A 7,812-nucleotide genomic window follows, 5' to 3' on the forward strand; every position below is an offset into this window, starting at 1 on the left:
CCCAAACTAACAAACCCACAGAAAATCAGAAAGTAGACTGTGACGTATTCCAACTGAAGAAGGAAGGCTGAAGGATCAGAACCTTTAGATGAGTTCACTTGGAGGAAGACCGAAGACAAAGGGTCAACTGGTAGCTGGAAGCACCTATGGAAACCTGGCCATGATTTTAGATGGCAATGGTGGGAACAGATTTATACTGGTAACAACGAGTAAAAAGACTGTTGGGTAAAGAAGGGAAAAGAATGCTAGAGTTTTAAGGCAGGAAGAATTTCCCAGCAGGAGACCAGTATGCACTGGGAAGTGGGGGGCTGAGGGAGAAAGCCTGGACGGGAAGATCTTCCACTGTGGAGAAGGCAAAACATGAGAAAGCACCCTAGGAGAAGACATGCTTGCAGCCACGGAGGAGGTAGGCAGGAATAACCCAGGAGATCTTTTGAAAATATGTCGTGTACCGGCCAAGCACTAACCTTGATCTATGCTAAGGGAGGGGGGAAAAGACACCTAACAACCTTCTCCATTAAAGTTAATGGGGAATTTCCTATAAAGACTAAGGACAGAATATGGCATGACGGATCTGTATGATTATTTCATGACGCTTCCCAAAGATAAATAAGTCTCTTAAGAGACATGTTTATTGGTGAACAATTTATATTGGTGTACATACCATCAGCTGGAATGTAATACACAATTGCTGAGGATAAAACAGGAAATGATTACGAAGTTTGGCTCCAGCAGGCGCTGCACCCGTGGGAATGCAGTGAGTAATGGCCGAATCGCAATGAAGATAAATTGGTGCACTGGGTGAACACTTCCAGGCAGCCAGCGTCTACCTTCTTAGTCCCTTTAAGGAGCTGGTATTGCCCAGCTCTTGGGGGAAGCAGCAAGGTTTCTCTTGAAGACCACTTTAGAGGCCAGGTCAATGTCCTTGGCTAAGGGAAAAGGAGCCTTGCCCCAATTCTTCAGGGTCCTGTCCAGGCACCCATGCGAGCCTATGTTTCAGTGGAAGGACTAGACTTCCATCTTCTCTATAGCCCCCTGGGTGTCTGCAGCTGGAAGAGCTATGCTCACTTCCCTTCTCTCGGAATCTGCTTAGTCACTCTGAGGGGACATTCCTATAGTTCAGTTCCTTACCTCCCAATACGTCTAAGGTGTCCATTTGTTTGTCAGAGGCTGCTCTTGTCTCTGTTGTACTGTGTAGCGACTAATAAGCACATGGGCTGTGAGGCAGGCCCGCTTGGGTTCGAATCTTGGCCATGCCATGTATTAGTTCTGTGATGTTGGGCCCAGTGTTCCCATTTGTGAAATGGAGATAATATTTACAAGGAGAGGCAGCATATCACCATGGTTCAGAGCCTGGGCTCTCTAACTGGACTGCCTGAGTTTGAATCTCATCCCCACCATTTACCAATTGTGTGACCTTGGGCAAGCTACTTAATCCTACTTAAAAATGGGGATAACAATAGAACCCGCCTCCTGTGACAGTTGTAAGGATTAAAGTAGCTGCTTCATGACACATGGTAATCACTCAGTAAATGCTAGCTGTTATTAATTGAACGGTTGCTGTAAGAATTACTCAAAAAATAACATACAAAGTTTAGCTTGATGTCTAGGATGTGGCATCTTTGGATAACTGTTTGCTATTATTAAAGTCATTGATTACCTTCCAAAATGCCAAATTGAATCAGCATTTTTCTCCTAATCTTCATCTGACTGGAAAGCATCGGAAATTATTAGTCACTCCCACAGTCTTGAGTTTTCCATTCCCTGGGAATTCATTGACACCGAAGTCCCCCGGTTCCCCTACACCCCTCTAGCTATTTCTTCTTTTTCTTCCATAAGCTGTTTCTTTCTCCTTCTCTCCCTCTTCTCCCCTCCTCCTCTTCTCTCCTTCTCTCCTCCTCCTCCTCCTCCTCCTCCTCCTTCTTTCTATGAGCTCCCCTTTTGCTAAGAATCTTTTCTTATAGATATTCCCTAAAGTTCATCCTAAATATTCGTCTCCCTTTGTCAACCTCTCCCCGACTTAATCTGCCTTTTGGTTTCATGCTCTTCTGCACGTTAATGACTCTAGTCCTCTCTCTTGAACTTGATTCTAGTACGTCCAGTGGTTTCCTCACACCTCCACTTAGAAGTTCCAAACACAACTCAAAACGCACCATGGGTCACGCTGACAATCCTTTCCTGCTGCCTGCACTTTTATGTGCTATGCTTCTGCTGGCGATTGTGCCCAGTCACCTAATCTGGAAATGTTGCCTGCCTGATCTCGAAATGTTGACCTCCCCCTCCTTCAGCCACGTTTTCCAGTTAATCTACAAGCTCTGCCAAATGTTATCTCTTATGTATTTATCAGAAAGATCGCTTCATTCTTATCACCATCCCCAAAGTCTGAGCCACTTCTTCTCTCAATGGAATTACTACCATCACTTCCTAAGTGACTTCCTCCCTCCTGGTTGTCAACCATTTCTTATACAGCAGCAAGGATGCTATAAAATAAAGATTATTTCAATCTCACGCTTAATCCCTCCAACCTTATTGTCCTCAGCAGAAAATCCAGAATCATCAACACAGCCTTGAAGGCCCATGGCTCCAACTTCATTTGCACCTTTTCACTGCTCTGGTGAGAGGAAGAACTCACTTTCCATCCCACATCGTGCTAGTTCCCACTTTCATCCGCCGCTCATGGTATATTCTCTCCACCTAGCACCTTCCCATAGTTCATCACCTTTAGGATTCATTTTAGGTGTCAACTCTCCTACCTCCTCTTCCCTCCAGGTCTTCTTGGCCCCTCTAGGCATTTAAAACAACAAATTAAAATGGCTTTTGTTTGTGTCTGTTTATCCCACTAAATTGTGAATTCCGCGAGGGCAGAAACTAGGTCTAGTTTTTTTTCTTAAATTCCAGATGCTGGAACACTGATAGGCATATCACAGGTGCCTAATAAGTGCTTTTTATTTTTTATTTTTATTAAATTTATTGGGGTGACATCGGTTAATAAAATCATATGGGTTTCAAGTGTACAATTCAATAATACATCTTATGTATATTGCATTGTTTGTCTTGTTCGTTTGTTGCTTTCAGTTTTATATCCCACATATAAGTGAAATCATATGATTCTCAACTTTTTCAGTCTGACTTATTTTTATGAAAGATGAGTGCATGGAAGAATGGATTGGGATCCAGCCGAAGTCAGGTTCCCCAAAGGAGAAACAATGGGCCGTCTTACCCTAATTAGTTGGGTATGAGTATAAGGGAGCTGTCTCCTTAGGCTAAAGTTTCTAGAAGAATTGAAGGAGTCTATTTGATACAAGGTTCGAGAAATGGAGAGGAGATCGGGTGCCAGTATCCACCTGGTCAGGATTCTTCCGAGTAACTCGAACTGAAGAGGTAGAGGCAGGAGTGAAGGTCATCTTAGGAAGCATGACGTGGTTACCAAGAGGACTTATGTCAAGCTGGCTATGGTATATTATTTGCAAAAATGATCATAAGTGTTCTCCTCTCTATAGCCAATATGGCTTTGCAACTCTTTCCATCAAGAGGCGAAAGTCTATTTTCCTACCTCTTGAGTCTTGGTTGGCCGTAAGGCCCGCAGTAGCCAATAGAAAGTGGCAGAAGTGACATTGTGTCTGTCGGTTCTGAGTCTAGGCCTCAAGAGACTTTGTGGACTTCTCCTGAAAACCTGTCCAGTCATGTGCACAAGCCCAGGCCAGATTGCTCGGTGACAAGAGACCGAGTGGACCAGAGTCGAGTCAGTCTAGTCATCCAGGGCAGGCCTCAGAAATGTGAGGGCACAGGGAATACCAGCAAAACCAAGCAACGGCCGACCTGCACTGGACTGCAGATGGATGAAGGAGACCAGCTAAGAACAGGACTGCCCAGCTGAGCCCAGCCCTGATTACCAATATAGCAGGTCCTCGAATAATGTCATTTTGTTCAACATCATTTTGTTATAACGTTGATAAGAGGCCTTAAGAGCTTCACTTTAGTTTATATCAATCAGCCTATGGTGAAACTGCTTTCCTTATATGTTGTTTCCTTTAAAGTCACAGAACCTATTCATAACATTAAGTGAGGACTTAGTATATGTGCAGTATTATATGAGCCGAATAAGTAGTATGGTTTTAGGCCACTTAGTTTGGGGGTTGTTTTTATGTAGCAATAGATAACTGATACATCATTCAACAAAGCTGGATGGGATCTGAGTCAGAGATGGTGATGTGTGTCCCTTTCCTCACCCTAAGCGATCAGTGCAAACAAGTTCATTGTCCTTTAAACTTAATTTGATTAGGCAATATAGGGGAATATTGCTGGCTGATGTCTAGGTCAGTGTCACAAATAATAAATCAGATGGTCAGTCTATATCCTGTTCCCAAAGGCCCTGTTCCAGAGCTCCTCACATCTTTGGACATTATCCCCAAGGAGAACCAGCGACAATGGCTATACTGCCCACAAAGGACCTATCTTAGCTCCTTCTGCCACTCCTTGATGGGTAAACATGGGAAGGTAAAGATTGGGGCACCAATAAGTCTAACTCGAAACCTGACACCAACTAACCTCTTCGAGCCTCAATTTTTTTCATCAGTAAAATGGGGACAGTGGTTGCTTATCTCATAGGGTCATTGTTAAGATTAAATGAGGTAGTGTATGTCAAGGGCTCAGTTCACTGTAGGATCATTGTGACAAGCGAGGGAAGTCATGGAGGTGTGAGGCCTAGCGTGACTGAGCAGCTTAGAAAAAAATGTGTCCTCCCACACGAATGAGGAGACAGTTCCAATTCTCCCTTGCCAGCTACAGGCTTAAGTTAAGATGATCTGAGAGCCATCTCAGAAGTTCTGGGACAGGTAGGCTGTCCCCTTGGTTTCAGAAATTATGCACTTGGCAGTGGGTCCTGCCTTTAAGGACTAAGCTGACGTCCTGGTCAGGACGGGGCTGTGCTTTGGCAAAGCGTCTCTGCTCTTTGTGTTGCCAATACAGTGTTTAGTGAATTTCTTCCTGTTTTCAGCCCAGAAATGATTGTCCTGGTGGCCAGGGCACGTGTTTTCCTCACAGAAGAACATGCGAGCGAAGACTGAATTGCTCATTTACAGCTAGTTCCTTCCTGTTCCCTGCCCGCCGAGTCCCCGTCTGCACCCCCAGCCCTCCACACTGCCTGATTCCTGTGGGTCAGCAGGCTGAGCCCGGGGTGCGGGTTTACGTCCATCAGAAGTCTGATTGAGGGTTAGGGAAGATCATCTGGGCTATGATGACAATCACAGGCACAGCCCCTGCGGTTGTGGCTGCTGTTTCTTTTCATAGACTGTTCCCAGGGGGCCTCGGTCCTGAGCACTTGCCAATATCTGCTAAAAGCACCATATTTCCCTATAACTCTGGAAAACTTTAAAGGAGAAAACACTTAAGCTTTGTGTCATCGACTCTTTTTGTCACTCCCTATCTCATTCTATATTCTTCCGGAATTTTTGTATACGTACGGATGTACGCACACTATTATACATACATACATATAAATGTATGTATCTCTCTCCACTTATATGTATGTGTACATATGAAGAGATAATGCATACATGTGTATACTTACATATATACATGTATGTATGTATGTAAAATGAGATCATATGGACTAGGAGCCTTTTGTTTTCACATAATATATTATAAATGTCTTTTCTGATCGGTAAACCCTATTAAAAGACCACAATCTGGAGGCCAAAAAGCCAAATTCAATGCATGGGAGATCTTGTTTGATAGTGTCTTTTAAAGACTTGAATTTGAATGTCTTAGGAAGGGGCATATATCCTTTAATCACCGACTGGACCCGGAGGCGTTCGAGATTGTCATCCTGAATTTTATATCATTATTTACAATTAATTACACATTAATTAAATTAATTAATATTTTTCTGTAGTAAATGGCATTTTGGGCCACAAATTCTTTATTTGGGGGGCTATTTTGTACATGGGAGGACACTTAGCATCCCTGGCCCCCACTAACTCAATGTCAGGAGTACTCCCAGATCAATGTAACAAACAAAACTGACCTCATGCATGGCCAAACTGGGCCATCTGCCGTTTTCCGGGCTAATGATGAGATCATCGTAGATTCTCCTTCATAGATATGTTTAAGTATGATGACCATATGTCCTAGTTTACCTGGGGCAGTCCCAGGGACTCTTGTGGTCCAGACGTATGTATCCATAGCATCCTGTTTTACTCTGAGTGTCCTTATTTGGATAATAAACCATTTGGTTACCCTAAGTGTGAGGCCCCACAGAAGTGGCTAGACTTGTCAGAGTTCTAAGGCCAGGAGGGACTAAATGTGCTAAAGGTGCTTAGTTTGTCTTCCCAGAGTTAACCCGTTTTTCCTACAGTCGGTAGCTCCTGCTGGGGGCTGCCATAACGGAGCCTACTCCCAGCTCAGTGCTGAACATCAGGGCATTCAGCGACACAGGCACAGTTTTTTAAAAAGTGAGTAGAGGATTGGCTTAAGATCAGAGCTTGGCTGGAAAATCAGGGTGTCTAGCGACCCCTTGGATTCAAGAAAACCCAGGGTTTTACAAAGAAGGAGAATCTCTGTTATACACCCTCTGTGGAAGGCCAAACAATGGGATAGGCTGTGTGTGGTTTTAACATTTATGTTATGCATTGCGTATCTATGCTGCATCTCTGTTTGTGTATTCTATGCATATCTGTGCTTTATACATAAAAAAAGAGTAAAAATTTTTCACACGCAAATCCCTCCCCTAAGAGCCAATTTTTGCCCCGTCAAGCGGTACCACTTCCGTTGAGAAGGCATGGCCTGGAGAGGCCTACTGGGCTCCCGTTTTATAGACTAGGCTAGAGAGAGGAATGGAAGCAAGACCTCAGAGTATGAAGGGCTCTTCAGGGTCATCTCCCCTCCCCGCCTTGGAAGCTGGCACTGCCGCTGAGCATATCCACAGGTGGAGGGTCAGCCTTGCTTGGAACCCTGAGCCATAGGTCACAGAGATCACAGACCAGAGGCAGAGCCAGAACTGAGAGTTCCCAGTCTTGGGTCAGAGTTCTTCACATAGGTCCATTCTGTCTCTCCTTGGATTTCCTCCTGAGATACTTAAACCTCCACTCCCTCATTTACATGTAAAAGATGAAATCGTTTTCAGAAGACCCAGATGTCTCTGAGACAAAGCTCCCTGAGGCTACAGGAGATACACATTGAATGGTCACTTAACAAGCAAACACAGAGGAGGGAGACCATTCTGTGGGCTGTCGGAGAAGTAGGTTCCATTGTAGTTGACCCTGGGAACCTTCTGGTTAACACCTGCGTGACGGAACAAATGCTTTATTTACTGTGGGTTTGGGAGAGGATCCCCAGGAACCATGGCCAGGCAGTTGCCACTTATCTGGGACATGGAGGAAGACAAACCTTCCAACTGCAGAGGAGCTGGGCATGGAAGGTAGCTTGGCTTGATCCAGCTACAGACCCCACTTCTGCCTGATGCTGTTTCCAGCTGGATCCTTAAATGCTTAGAGCAGGCCCATGCCGGAAATTAGTCTTATGTTGAAAGCCAAGGTTCTTGCTATTGTTCATTCTTATTTATGGCCTTTTATGGGATTGATTCTCCTTTAAAGAGACCTGTGAGCCATTCTTTGTGGGCAGCTCTGTTTATCAACCCATGATTCGCTCTGTGTTAGTTATACATGAATCACAGGCATTACTACAATCTAGAAGACCACAGAATTTTACAAGAGGTGGTGCCTTTTCTTCCATCAGCTTTCTTAAATGTCCTTTCTGAACTGGCTTATCCAACCTCCCCTCAGATTCATACTTGTCTCTCGGAAGGGTGTATTG

The sequence above is a fragment of the Pteropus vampyrus genome, unplaced genomic scaffold (genome assembly GCF_000151845.1).
Source record: "Pteropus vampyrus isolate Shadow unplaced genomic scaffold, Pvam_2.0 Scaffold35, whole genome shotgun sequence".
Classification (NCBI taxonomy): Eukaryota; Metazoa; Chordata; class Mammalia; order Chiroptera; family Pteropodidae; genus Pteropus; species Pteropus vampyrus.